This window comes from Haliotis cracherodii, unplaced genomic scaffold, assembly GCF_022045235.1.
Source record: "Haliotis cracherodii isolate W230 unplaced genomic scaffold, xgHalCrac1.p SCAF_7, whole genome shotgun sequence".
Lineage (NCBI taxonomy): Eukaryota > Metazoa > Mollusca > Gastropoda > Lepetellida > Haliotidae > Haliotis > Haliotis cracherodii.
The window spans coordinates 12,132,844-12,148,711 of record NW_027266330.1 but is presented as its reverse complement, the minus strand read 5'-3'; positions in this window follow the sequence as shown (position 1 = coordinate 12,148,711).

Sequence of the window (15,868 nt, the reverse complement as noted above, 5' to 3'; positions counted from 1 at the left end):
AGGGACGCAACACTGCACAGCGAATCGCGGCGCCTTAGACGACTGGGCCATCTGTGCCCCCTTCATTACCTGTTAACATCTCATACATTGCTTGAACAGGAGAGGGAAACATATTTGACCAAAGCATAAGAACGGATTCCAAACAGAGGTCGTGGATGCAAATTAGGTGTCGCTCTATGTTGATGGAGATGGTGTGATCGTGAAAGCAGTGTCCTTGACCTTGGTTTGACCTAAACCATAAGAACGGATTGGAGACTGAGGCTGGTGGTGTCGACAAGGACAGCGTCGCTCTATGTGATGGAGGTGGTATGATGGTGAAAGCTGTGTCCTTGACCTTGGTTTGACCTTGAAATAACAACGGATTCGAGGCAAAGGTGGTATATCGCGAAGGTATGTTATTGACCCGCGTTTAACTTCGGTACAGAAGAGGTAGTCGTATTTCCAAAGATAGGCTAGCTTCGCAGTCTCTCATACAGTTTCCAGCAACATTGCATGGGTTAAATGTTTCAACATGAACCCTGCAGCCATAACACACATCACAAGCCTTGTAAATAACCACTATCTAAAATTAAATAAACGTTCTTCAACTGTAAACACTCATAAATCATATGCAAACACATAAATCTGACTTTTATTGACTCTAGTAGTCCTGGAAGCAGTTAACGTTACCTCAAGTGAATTATCACTGTCTTAATGATCTTAAAATAACATGGCGGTCTACGGACAGTCATGGCGGACGACGGGGCCTTTCACAATAAGTCATCTGCTCCGACCCTGCCATAAATAATCCCACGACAAGGGACGGATACACAGGTACTTAATTTTCAATTAGCCTGTCTCTCCGCAGCGTTGCCGACTCATTGGAGTGAGTCCCTATCTGTGATAAGAAAGCACGAGTGCCTCCCCTGTCTCTGATCGCCTATTTAGGGAGCGTTCCTTTCGTCGAGGAGTCTCGGGGAGCAATCATTGTGATATATCGCACACTATCTGGTTTCAGAGATAGGGACACTTAATGATGTGTTATCAGGAAGGATCGTATTTGTCAACCTCCTCCTTTGTCTCGTGGACCTGGCGGATCAAACAATTTGTCCCCCCTGCCTCAATGACTCTTCCCGCCGTATATCACGCAGGCTCGCCATTTCGTCGCCAATCAGAAACGTCGGTTCAAGTTACCTGGCCAACGTGAGGATAACAAGCTCCCAACAGCGATGTTACTTACCTGTGAGATAGGAGCCGCGTGATTACAGTGCAGGGAGTAGTGATTATGATGATAAATAGCTCTTGCGATTGGGATATGACAAGAAAAAAAAAAAACCAGTGTCGATCTCTTGTAGTACACGCGTCTATCGGCTGCTGATAGTGTAAGAGATTTGGGTTTTTTAAGAATAAATCAATATGAGATGCCGTGGCAAGTGCCCGACAGGAGTGTGTTAGACTGAAGCGGCAATTGGAAGGGTACTGCTAGTCGAAATGGAAAAATAATGACCAAACATTCGTACTGATATATATCACAAAATGGCAAATACAGCTTTTAGCCATATAGACAGAATTAGACACAACTATTTTTTATAAACTGTTGTTGCGTTTTAGAAACTTTCAGACTTCTCACGAAATTTCGAATCCACCTAAGAACCAGGATAAATACGTCGTTTTCGCGCCATGGTTCGGTTTACGAAACCACTGAAACATCACGCGTCAGATCCTACACCCAGAACGGCCAGCTGAAAAATATATAGACCAAGAAATGACATCTGTTTCAAACAACAACTTGCTCCACTATGGGTCCGATGCTCACACTATCGACCACTGGTTTTCCTGGTCCAGACCTTATGGCTGATCATCCTGCCATGATACAGCGGCAATCTTACTGATTACGACATTATTAACTCAATACCTATTCACCCCGTGGGGGTCAGAACTGTCCCCCATCACACGTGCTTGTCGTCAGAGAGTGAGTGAGGTGGGTTTAACGCCACTTGGAATAGTATTTAAGTTCTATCACGGCGTGTCAGCTTGATGTTGGAGGAAAGCCCGAAGTGATGCAGGTCTCAGATGTTTACCACTTTGGTTAAACCCACGAGCACGGGTATGGTGGTGACAAACTTAGAAACATAATCGGGGCGAACCGGGATTCGAATCCACAGGACCCGTGAAGATCCGGGGTAGAATAGGTCTTCAGCAACCCATGCTTGCTGTAAAAGGTGGCTATGCTTGTCGTAGAGGCGAGTAACGGAATCGGGTGGTCAGGCTTGCTGACTTGGTTGATACATGTCATTGATCCCAATTGCGTGGATCTATGCTCATGATATTAATCACTGGATCGTCTGGTCCAGACTTAATTATTTACAGACCGCCGTCATACAGCAGGAATATTGCTGAGTGCTGCGTTAAACAACAAACCAACCAATCGAACCCACAGCCATTGGTTCTGGTGTGTCCAAGGGACGCAACTCTGCACACCGAATTGCGGCGCCCTAGATGACTGGGCCATCAATGCCCCCGCTTGTCGTCAGACCGGAATAAAGGTTTCAGGCTCGGTGGTTTGGCTGATTACAGTTCTTCAATTCCATGACATGCCCATGTTTTCAGTCACTGGTTTACTTGGGCCAAACTCGAGAATATACAAGCCGTCGTGATACAGGTTGAAAATTGCTGTCTACGACATGTAAACCCATTCATTAACTCACCATCACGACAGAAGGTGGAAAGGGTTACGTTTTCGCTGTCATAACGGGGTATGAATGTACCCCTCCGTTTACAGACGTTTAAGACCGCTTCCGTGGTCTAGTGGTAGAGCGTCCGCCCGGATGGCGGAAGGTCCGGGGTTCGATCCCCAGACGCGTCTTTCGAAAATACGTTAAAAGATAGTTAAAAGATAGGTTGCAATGTGGTAAGTGTGGTCAGCCGTCACCTAAATAATGTCGGTTTGACTCCTACGTGTGCAGTGTGTCAACGAGGGGACAAGTACAACTGCGCACATTCATTATCAACATTTACATTTTTCATAACGTCTAGCGTTTGTGTAGACAATAGCAGTATGTGTTATTTGATGTACCACCAGGAAGAATGTTCCTTACAGTGTCTCAACAATCTACAAACCGCCTCCGTGGTCTAGTGTTAGAGCGTCCGCCCGGACAGCGGAAGGTCCTGGGTTCGATCCCCGGACGCGTCATACCAAAAGACGTTAAAAGGTGGTACTTGTTGTTACCCTGTCTGGCGCTCGGCATTAAAAGGCTAAAACAAGGACTGGTCGGCTCGGAGTCAGTATACTGTGTCTGAGTGGGGTATTCATGTTAAACTGCGGCATGGTATCTCAGTTGGCTAGCACTATAAATCGGCATCAGTCCGGACTAGTACAAGCAGCCACACACACACACGTACATGCACATCGCTATATAAGTGCAATAATCTTGGACGCGACGTTAAACCCCATTTCACCTCACCTCAACAATCTACAATCTACCAGGTCTTTGATAGGCATTTAGAAGTTGGGGGAACATGAATACTTGACACTTTTTATGGATAGCAGCTCCTTTTATTCTTTGTACGACGTTTCAGATGAAGTCTTTGATAGGCATTTAGAAGTTGGGAGAACATGAATACATGACACTGGGGTTCAAGTGTCATATTTGCCTACATTCTACCACCATGAGATTAAAGGGTATATCTACCTACCCTCTAGCTCCTGGAAGTTAAAGGGTCATATCTACCTACCCTCTAGCTCCTGGAAGATAAAGGGTCATATCTACCTACCCTATAGCTCCTAGAAGTTAAAGGGTCATATCTACCTACCCTCTAGCTCCTGGAAGTTAAGGGTCATATCTAACTACCCTCTAGCTCCTGGGAATTAAAGGGTCATATCTACCTACCCTCTAACTCATGGAAGTTAAAGGGTCATATCTAACTACCCTCTAGCTCCTGGGAATTAAAGGGTCATATCTACCTACCCTCTAGCTCCTGGAAGTGAAAGGGTCATATCTACCTACCCTCTAGCTCCTGGAAGATAAAGGGTCATATCTACCTACCCTCTAGCTCCTGGAAGTTAAAGGGTCATATCTACCTACCCTCTAGCTCCTGGAAGTTAAGGGACATATCTAACTACCCTCTAGCTCCTGGAAAATAAAGGGTCATATCTAACTACCCTCTAGCTCCTGGGAATTAAAGGGTCATATCTACCTACCCTCTAACTCCTGGAAGTTAAAGGGTCATATCTAACTACCCTCAACTCCTGGAAGTTAAAGGCTCATCTCTACCTACCCTCTAACTCCTGGAAGTTAAAGGGTCATCTTTATCTACCCTCTAGCTCCTGGAAGTTAAAGGGTCATATCTACCTACCCTATAGCTCCTAGAAGTTAAAGGGTCATATCTACCTACTCTCTAGCTCCTGGAAGTTAAGGGTCATATCTAACTACCCTCTAGCTCCTGGGAATTAAAGGGTCATATCTACCTACCCTCTAACTCATGGAAGTTAAAGGGTCATATCTAACTACCCTCTAGCTCCTGGGAATTAAAGGGTCATATCTACCTACCCTCTAGCTCCTGGAAGTGAAAGGGTCATATCTACCTACCCTCTAGCTCCTGGAAGATAAAGGGTCATATCTACCTACCCTCTAGCTCCTGGAAGTTAAAGGGTCATATCTACCTACCCTCTAGCTCCTGGAAGTTAAGGGACATATCTAACTACCCTCTAGCTCCTGGAAAATAAAGGGTCATATCTAACTACCCTCTAGCTCCTGGGAATTAAAGGGTCATATCTACCTACCCTCTAACTCCTGGAAGTTAAAGGGTCATATCTAACTACCCTCAACTCCTGGAAGTTAAAGGCTCATCTCTACCTACCCTCTAGCTCCTGGAAGTTAAAGGGTCATCTCTACCTACCCTCTAGCTCCTGGAAGTTAGAGGGTCATATCTACCTATCCCCTAGCTCCTGGAAGTGAAAGAGTCATATCTACCTATCCTCTAGCTCCTGGGAGTTAAAGGGTCATATCTACCTACCCTCTAGCTCCTGGAAGTTAGAGGGTCATATCTACCTACCCTCTAACTCCTGGAAGTTAAAGGGTCATATCTACCTATCCTCTAGCTCCTGGAAGTTAAAGGGTCATATCTACCTACCCTCTAGCTCCTGGAAGTGAAAGGGTCATATCTACCTATCCTCTAGCTCCTGGAAGTTAAAGGGTCATATCTACCAACCCTCTAGCTCCTGGAAGTTAAAGGGTCATATTTACCAATTGTTTACTACCTGGAGGTTTAACTCCGTGAAGATCCGGGGTAGAATTGGTCTTCATTAACCCTTGCTTATCGTAAAAGGCGACTATGCTTGTCGTAAGAAGCGACTAACGGGATCGGGTGGTCAGGCTCAATGACTTGGTTGATGCATGTCATCGTATCACAATTGCGTGGATCGTTGCTCATGATATCAATCACTGGATTGTCTGGTCAAGACTTGATTATTTAAAGAGCGCCTTCATATAGCTGGAATATTTCAGAGCGCCGCGTTAAACGAACAAACAGCCCTTGAGGTTAGAGGCCAATATCTGCCTACATTCCACCCTTTGGACCTACTAATTTACCTACATTCTTCCACTTGGGAGTTAAAGGGTCAAATTTACCTTCATTCTACCACCTTGAGGTTAAAGGGTCATATTTACCTATATTCTACGACCTGGGGGTTAAAGGGTCATATTTATCTACATTCTATCACCGGGGGATTAAAGGGTTATATTTACCTACATTTTACCACCTGGGGGTTAAGTCTCATATTTACCTACATTCTACCACACTGGAGATTAAGTGGTCATATTGACCTACATTCTACCACCTGGAGGTTAAAGGGTCATATGTATCTACATTCTACCAACTGGGGGTTAAAGGGTCATATTTATCTACATTCTACCACTTGGAGGTTAAAGGGTCATATTTATCTACATTCTACCACCTGGGGGTTAAAGGGGCATATTCACCTTCATTCTACCAACTGGAGGTTAAAGGGTCATATTTACCTACATTCTACGACTTGGGGGTTAAAGGGTCATATTTATCTACATTCTATCACCTGGGGATTAAAGGGTTATATTTACCTACATTTTACCACCTGGGGGTTAAGTCTCATATTTACCTACATTCTACCACATTGGAGATTAAATGGTCATATTTACCTACATTCTACCAACTGGGGGTTAAAGGGTCATATTTATCTACATTCTACCACCTGGGGGTTAAAGGGGCATATTCACCTTCATTCTACCACCTGGAGGTTAAAGGGTCATATTTACCTACATTCTACCACCTGGGGGTTAAAGGGTCATATTTATCTACATTCTACCACCTGGGGATTAAAGAGTTATATTTACCTACATTTTACCACCTGGGGGTTAAGTCTCATATTTACCTACATTCTACCACATTGGAGATTAAATGGTCATATTTACCTACATTCTACCACCTGGAGGTTAAAAGGGGCATATTCACCTACATTCTACCACATTGGAGATTAAAGGGTCATACTTATCTACATTCTACTACCTGGGGGTTAAAGGGTCATATTTACCTACATTCTACCACCTGGAGGTTAAAGGGCCATATTTATCTACATTCTACCACCTGGGGGTTAAAGGGTCATATTTATCTAAATTCTACTACCTGGGGGTTAAAGGGTCATATTTATCTACATTCTACTACCTGGGGGTTAAAGGGTCATATTTACCTACATTATATCATCTGGGGGTTAAAGGGTCCTATTTACCTACATTCTATCACCTGGGGATTAAAGGGTTATATTTACCTACATTCTACCACCTGGGGGTTAAGTGTCATATTTACCTACATTCTATCACCTGGGGATTAAAAGGTTATATTTACCTACATTTTACCACCTGGGGGTTAAGTGTCATATTTACCTACATTCTACCACATTGGAAATTAAATGGTCATATTTACCTACATTCTACCACCTGGAGGTTAAAGGGTTATATTTATCTACATTCTACCACCTGGAGGTTAGAGGGTCATATTTATCTACATTCTACCCCCTGGGGGTTAAAGGCTTATATTTACCTACATTCTACCACCTGGAGGTTAAAGGGTCATATGTATCTACATTCTACCACCTGGGGGTTACAGGGTCATATCTACCTACATTCTACCACCTGGAGGTTAAATGGTCATATTTACCTACATTCTACCACTTGGGGGTTAAATGATCATCTTTACCTACATTCTACCACCCGGGGGTTAAAGGGTCAGATCTGGCTACGTGTTACATCGAGGGGGTTAAAGGGTCATATTTACCTACATTCTACCACTTGGGGGTTAAAGGGTCATATCTATCTACATTCTACCACCTGGGGGGAACAGAGTCATATCTACCTACATTCTATCACCTGGAGGTTAAATGGTCATCTTTACCTACATTCTACTACTTGGGGGTTAAAGTGTCATATCTACCTACATTCTACCACCTGGGGGGAACAGAGTCATATCTACCTACATTCTATCACCTGGAGATTAAATGGTCATCTTTACCTACATTCTACCACCTGGGGGTTAATGGGTCAGATCTGCCTACGTGTTACCTCGAGGTGTTTACAGGGTGTACCTACATTCTACCTCCTGGATGTTAGGGGCCCATACATCCTTGACGTTAGCGGGTCATATTTGCCTACATTCTACCACCTTGAGGTTGAATGGTCAAAGTTACCTGCATTCTACATCCTGGGCGTTACAGGGCCATATCTGTCTACATTTTACCCCCTGGACGTTAGCGGGTCATATTTACCTAAAGTCTACCACCTGGGGGATAAAGGGTCATATTTACCTACATTCATTACCTACCACCTTGAAGTCAGAGGGTAAATCTACCCAATTTCTACCTGCTGGATGTTAGGGCAACTATCTACCTCCCACATAATAAACCTACATGTTACCTGCCAGAGATTACAGAGCAGTGTCTACAGCATCCCTCCAACATTCTATCATTCCTCGCTACTGTAAGCAGGCTTAAGCAGCAACTGTCTGTCCGTGATAAGATGATAAAAGGCCGAGTTAGAAACAACTGACTGATAAGTAATCAGAAAAACATCAGAGAATATGCGATGGATCCTTATCCAGCACCACCTTTAGCGCCCGAGGCGTTGGTTTAATTAGGATGTTCCGCATATTTGTTTGTGTTGGAGAAGAATCTATCTTACTATAGCGGCGACGCTGCTCACAAGTCGGTGCGTGGAGCCATAAGGGTAACGGTCACGTCGCGACGAAATATAAATCAAACGAAAAACATTTCATTATTGGAGTCATTGTGTTGGCACAAAACCACTGAGGAGGGGTCGTTCAGTGGACGTTATAGACTGAAACCGCCTCGTTGAAGTGTTGGCACCGTCTGCATGAACTGAAGTTAATGTGCCGTCGTCTCTCCCATAAGCTGATCTCTTTAAAATACCGGTTACCTTTTGTGACCTGTGATGGATTTGATTGGCTGACTCGCGCGGACGTCAGAGACGACAAACAAGTGATATGTGCGTTAATTGATAACAACTGCCTGTTTGAGTATGTGCGTATGGGTTGGTGTGGATTTTAGTATATAAAGATTACAGTTTGCAAAAAATAAGTTACAAAAACACGTGGTTTGCTGTTTCAACTATGAATGCCACTGTTGAATTTCAAGTATACATCAATTATCAGTTGAACATGAACTTTCATAACGACACGTCTATAAAAGAATTTTATAGCCATCTCAATTAGATACTATCAAACTGGCATTCGCTAACAGACACCAGTCTAAGTATATGAATCCGAGATGTCTAGCACGAATAATAAAATTCGACCGACTGATTCACGGAAAATGGCGACGTGCGCCGATTGGTTGGATGAAATGAATGTACCCAACACTTTTCAGTCAACAGAATATTTAGTCCTGTTTGATTTGCGGTCTTGGTTCTTTAACAGGATCAAATATATCCATCTCTAAATTGTTCCCTCATAAACGTGGGTGGATATCGGTAAAGTCACCCCCGGCCATGCCGCCATGAAATAAACAATATTGCAGAAACACGCAAAAAATAGATCTTTACATATGTACAAACCATCCAATGTAATTAAGTCTTCCTGGTGTAAACGCTTGGCATTTACTTTATGCAAGAAAAGTATATACCATTATTGGTTTATAGGATATGTAGCAAAGTCGTGATTTCCTTAACATGGAACATGTGCCACGGTTTGTTGTTAAGTTTACGAAACGATGTATTCAGACAAATGAATAGCTTCTCCTTTGGGACTTATTCGAATAAAAACCGAGAACAACAGTTTGGCGTCAGTTTGATAACTGGGGAGCCGGAACGATGCCTTTAGATTACGGCAAGGTAAATATTGGAGCTAATGGTTCGCTATACACCAGCAGCGCCAGTCCGGGAAAAACTCGTATTTAAGACGGGGATACACTCTGACACACCGGGCATACGAGCAGCGCTTGTGCGGAAGCCACGGCTTGGATCTCTTAAAGGGGCAGCGTCAATATTTGGGAGACTATATTTTGTAATTTGATTGTGATAATCACTCGCAACTTACGTGCCTCTGCCATAACGGAGTGGTACTTCAACAATCCATCGAGCGGTGGTTCCGGTTTGAATCTGTTGACGTATGATTAACTTTGCTGGTATTGTTTCAGTCTTATATTTCATACAAGGGTTATTATGTGTGATTATGAAGTGGTTTATGAAGAGACTGATATCATATGTATTATATTTTTGCTTGCTTGTTGTTTAACGCCGCACTTAGCAATATTCCAGCTATATGACGGCGGTCTGTAAATAATCGAGTCTGGACCAGACAATCCAGTTATTGGTATCATGAGTATCGATCCACGCAATTGGGATACGAGGACATGCATCACTAAGTCAGCGAGCCTGACCACCCGATACTGTTAGTTGCATCTTACAAGCATAGTCACCCTTTACAGCAAGCATGGGGAAATGTAGACGTGTCAGTGAATTTGGGCTGAAAGCCGCTTTTGACAGTATCCATCTACACCAGGGCGTGTCAGCTCACTGTAGCAGAGGTAGCACGGGTGCACGTGGTCCAGACGTCTAAGCCCGACTAAGGCGTCGAATTCGGTTTGGCACAGCGAATTGCGGCCCTTGGGCACGCCAGAAACCTATAATTGTGGGTTCGAATCACGGTTCGCCCCGATTATGTTTCTAGGTTTGTCAGCACTATACCCGTGCTCGTGGATTTCAACAAAGGAGTAAACGTGTGAGACCTGTATCACTTCGGATTTTACCCACATTCAGCAGATCCTGGATCAAACTAAGGGACACAACTCAACAGTAGAGCAAGTTGCGGGATTCGTAGACCACTCGGCCACCCGTGACCGATTGTTTTGTTCAAAAATGTGAGACATTTATTTCATATATATATATTTTATCATTTTCAAATTAACTATTGAAGGCACCTGTTGCTTTACTGAGCCGCATATATGGTGTGCGTCGACTAGAAGAGACCTCACGTCACGATTTTCGTCATCAGTACATGACAAAGAAATAATGTCAGACGGGGTGTTTAGTGGTGAGTGAGTGAGTTGGTTAGTTGGGTGGGTTTTACGCCTCTTTTTCAAAATACCAGCAATATCACGGCGCAGGATACCAGAAATGATCTTCACACATCGAACCCAATCGAACTCGGATCTTCGGCGTGACGAGCGAACGCTTTAACCACTAGGCCACCCCATGCCCTTGTAACCATTTGATTCCGTGTAACTGGAATAGAGGCTAACAAGGCACATTTTACTTGTCCTCTGAGTCGCTCAACATGGACAGTTTCGTTGTTTAAACAGACAGTGAGTGAGTGAGTATGGTTTTACGCCGCTTTTAGCAATATTCCAACAATATCACGGCGTTGGACACCAGAAATGGGCTTCACACATTGTACTCATGTCGGGAATCGAACCCGGGTCTTCGGCGTAATGAGCGAACGCTTTAACCACTAGGCTACTCGACCGCCCCTTAAGCAGACCGGAAATCACTCGTTTTAAAAAATCAAGTGACCGATCCTACTTACTTTTTGGCAGCTTATCAACACACATATTTTGCAAAACCTCGCCGACACTAATGGTTATTTCTGTGTACAAAATATTTATGAATGAATAAATTGTTGATAATTTTTATTAACATGATAAATTGTTGTCTAGTATACCTCAAGGCTGTGTGTCTATGCTATATGACATGTTGTTTATGTCCGCCATTTTCATACAATTCACCGTGGTGACAACCTTGTTGGTAATAGCTTCTCTCTCCACACACACCCCTTTAAAATCTAAAGTTCCTTTCACACTGGCTTAGATAAACAAATTTCTAAATCCAAAGAACTTTTTCTAATGATTCATTTGGCAGCAAAACAACTAAATTAACTTCTCGGATATGAGAAATAAAGAAATTAAGATTTTACCAATCAGGCATCGGAATGTTCTTTGATGTTTAACCGTCCGTGTCAAAGTTGAAATCGGAGGTTCTATTTTAAAATTGGCGTCGTTGTGAACACTGCGGCCGAGACTCTTTCTTTCATCATATGGAGTCGAAGCCGGAACACGGCGACAAGTCGTCTCACTACAACACATTATAAACCTATCCTTTCTTGAATTAGAATAAAACGCTATTTGATTTCCTCGTGTTTCTGGGACCTCTTTTGATGTGCGCAATCACTGGTCATGGGCAATTAGCAAAATGTTGATACCACGTGACCCGAGTGACCTTCTCACTTTCGCCTGTATTATTGCGCCGTATTCTTGGCGGCGGACAGGCCCCAAACTAATTGGCCTTATCACTGCACGATGGTCCCGTATCATCGGATGGATTACTCGCGCCATCTTTAACGAATTTTTCATACAGCGATTACAACCATGTTGAGTGAATCTTGGGAGCAAAACCCAAAGGGATTAATTGTCTACTTAAAACATTTTTTTTAAATATTTGTTTTTCCAAAACGTAATTCACATGACGTCGATATTGTACAATACATATACATATCCATATCCATTCAACAGAAAAAAGAGTTTCCTTTTCCAACCTTTCTGCTCCAAGAATATCGATTGCAATCACAGCGAAATAAATGGTCATGTTTATTATCGATATTTTAGACACTATGTTAAATAAACACAGGTTAAAATAATGTCGGGATGACAGCTAAAAGAAACTATTCTGTGAGTAGACATTAAAGCACATGGACGTTTCATGGGGCTGGCTGATTGTGTTACACAGGTAGGTATTCCACGTTAGAATTTGTCCCCAGCCACCTGTGCTTGTACGCGGCTTCACACTGGATCGGTGGTCAGGCTCGGTGACTTTGGTGGTTACGTCATCGTTCCCTGACGACGTTGGACGTTGCTCATCATATCAATCACTGGATTCTCTGGTCCAGACGAGATTTGTTTTTGAAAATTCTGCAACTTATTTAGTAAAACCTTGTTGTTACGTGTCAATTACCAAATTGAAATAACCAATAAACACTGAAATCTGAAGTAAAAGAGTCTAGTGTGAAACCAACAAACAACCGACAAATGGTATACAATTAACAAATGTATTACACAATTAACTAGTTTTACAAATCAATACACATTACTGCACAGCAATTACAATGGAAAGTATGCAATAGAGTGGTAGTACAATGTTCAATGGCAGTATCAAATACCAAATATGTTGACAGTGGTGACATAAAAAAGTTCAGTGATAATAAAATTCACCTATCCGCAACAATAGTCAAGCTCTCGAGACAGGTCTAGGCTGGGAATACGGGGTGAAAAGTGATCTTCACACAACCGCTGGTCTTGATGTAATATGCGATGGAATGTGAGAAGAAATGTGAGATCGGACATGGACGCACCTGCTCTACTAATATAGTCGAACTAGCTTCCAGCACTTTCCATACAGTGCTCGACCAGTCCAGTGTCACTAGAACATTACCAAATATTCCACATGTTTCTATAATGATTGACATCTGTCCATGATATTCCGGAAGTTTACAATTACAGATAATTGGAGCTTCTAAATATAATAGCTTCCTCGCCACTGCTTACATAAAATAGTTCTACATTCCTGACAACTAATACAATGAACTACTGAATCTCAACAGAAACAATATAATACAGTTACAATCATTGTTTAACAATAAATGACACTTATAACTTGATATCGTTCAACAAATGTATTTGTACGTATTGTGTCCCGACAGAACACTTATCAACAGCGTGGTTCTACATCGACATCCGATGGTCTCGAATGACGAATAACTCCATACTCTCCGGATTTAAAGAGGTTTCTCTGTATGTTTGTCCTTTACAATCCAAGACACGTCTTCGAATATCGCGGAGGAGAGGCCTTTCCTCGTATTAAAACTGATACGAATGAGGTTCTATATCTGCTTTAGCAGATTGTTTGATGTTGTACAAAATTCCATCAATATGACGGCGCTATGTATAATTCATCTCGACTGAATCAGCCAATCCAGTGACTGATGCGATAAGCAACGTCTCTAAGCGTCGGGGTACGATGACAGCTTTATCCATAAGCCTCGTACGATCATAGTGGGGACCACTTCCAACCAAGAATCCCCCCCCCCCCCCCCCCCCCCCCCACCTCCACACACACACACACACACACACCAACCCATCCCACCCCATCCCCACCCGCCAGAAACCGATGATTGTGAGATCGAATCCCGATTCGCGCCGATTATGTTTCTAGGTTTGGCAGCACCATACCCTTGCTCGTGGGTTTCACCAAAGTGGTAAACGTCTAAGATCTGCATCACTTCGGGCTTTCCTCACACATTAACCTGACACGCTGTGATGTAACTGGAATACTGTCAAAAGGGACATTATACCAAACTCACTCACTCATCATTTATCCAACACGTTTTCATAATCAGCAATGTACATTCCTAGAAGTGTTATAGAGCGTTATGGATCACTCTACTTCCCGAAAACAGATGACTTCGGGTAACAGGGATTTATAAGGCGCCAGGCCAGGTTGATATGGTCTCCATTCCCCAAATAAACAAATCGACCTGTGTCATGTAAGGAGTGATTTAATTTTACAGGTCGCACAGAAGTCTACTGTGTGTCCTATGACGGGGAACATACAAACCATTGATCGATAATGTCACTTGAATCTACCAAGTCACAGACAATAACACACTATATCATCCTTGTCAAAACTGGAAGAGGTTCTAATGGAGGTGACCCGTCAAAACTATTGTCACCAAACTGCCGTCTTGGGCTTGAAGAAGCAACACTGAGCCGTCTTGGGCCATCGGACAGGCAACACTGGGCCGTCTTGGCCCATAGGAGAAGCAGCACTGTACCGCCTTGGGCCATCGGACAGGCAACACTGGACCGTCTTGGGCCATCGGACAGGCAACACTGGGCCGTCTTGGGCCATCGGACAGGCAACACTGGGCCGTCTTGGCCCATAGAAGAAGTAGCACTGTACCGCCTTGGGCCATCGGACAGGCAACACTGGGCCGTCTTGGGCCACCGGTGAAGCAGCATTTTGCGGTCTTGAGCCATCGGACAGGCAACACGTTGACGTCTTGGGTCATCGGGCAGGCACCACTTTACAGTCTTGTCCTATATGACAGGCAACACTTTGCGTACGAAGATCTAATCAACCCCAGGTCGAGGGATAAGAATCAAATCATCTTTCAACACAATCCAAACACCATGTGACCTGTGCCTTTCCGTACAAGTGTGGGTCATTTGTCGGGCGCTTCTTACACCACAAACCTCGGCGTATATGAACTAATTGTGCAGTAAGAGTTGCCTCCCTTCATTTCAACATTCTTTTACTTAAAAATCCATTATACTTTACTGGACATACGAGGTTTATTCTGCCTGGAATGTCACGTGAGGCCATGATTCCTGTCAGGGATAAGTGAAGCGTCCTAAACAAGACATGATAGGATAGCTCAGCAGGGTAGACCCCGCCCCGCAATCTAGAAATACATTTTCGTTCCCTGTGGATACTCTGTTAGAAAAGGTCCCCAGCAACCTTTGCTACCCGTAGGAGGCGACAAAACAGATCGGGTGGCCAGGGTTGAGGACATGGTTGATTGCGTGGCATCGTATCCTGACTGCGCGGATCGCTGCTCACAATATCAGTCACTGGATTGGCTGGTCCAGTCTCGACTGACAACCTGCCGCTTTTGATTACAGCTGGAATATTGCGGAATGTGGCGTTAAACAAACCAACACTGGTAGCCAATATATCTGGTTGGTTGGTTGTTTAACGCCGCACTCGGCAATAATCCAGCTATATGACGGCAGTCTGTAAATAATCGAGTCTGTACAAGACAATCAAGTGATTATTATCATGAGCGTCGATCCACGCAATTGGTCAGCGACCCTGACCACCGAATCCCGTTAGTTGCCTCATACGACAAGATTAGTCGCCTTTTACGGCAAGCATGGGTTGCTGGAGACCTATTCTTCCCCGGATCTTCACGGGTCCACTAAATGGTAGTACGGCGCTGCAGTACAGTTGTTTTGCAAGAATGGGACAAGCAAACTGAAATTTATAGATATTATAGATTTTTAAAACACGTCTTGCACCTGAAGTACTTAAATACTTTGTACCCGGGTACAGACGTAATGAGGTGTTTCTGTAATTGCTACTTTTATATACATAACAGAGTGTGATCTGTGATTGATTTGCGTGATGGGACTCGTGGCCGAAGACTTCAGTGAGCTGTGGCACTGGCCTGATGTGATCTGTGATGGAAGACTTCAGTGAGCCGTGACACTGGCCTGATGGGATCTGTGATGAAGACTTCAGTGAGCCGTGGCACTGGCCTGATGGGATTCGTGATGGAAGACTTCAGTGAGCCGTGG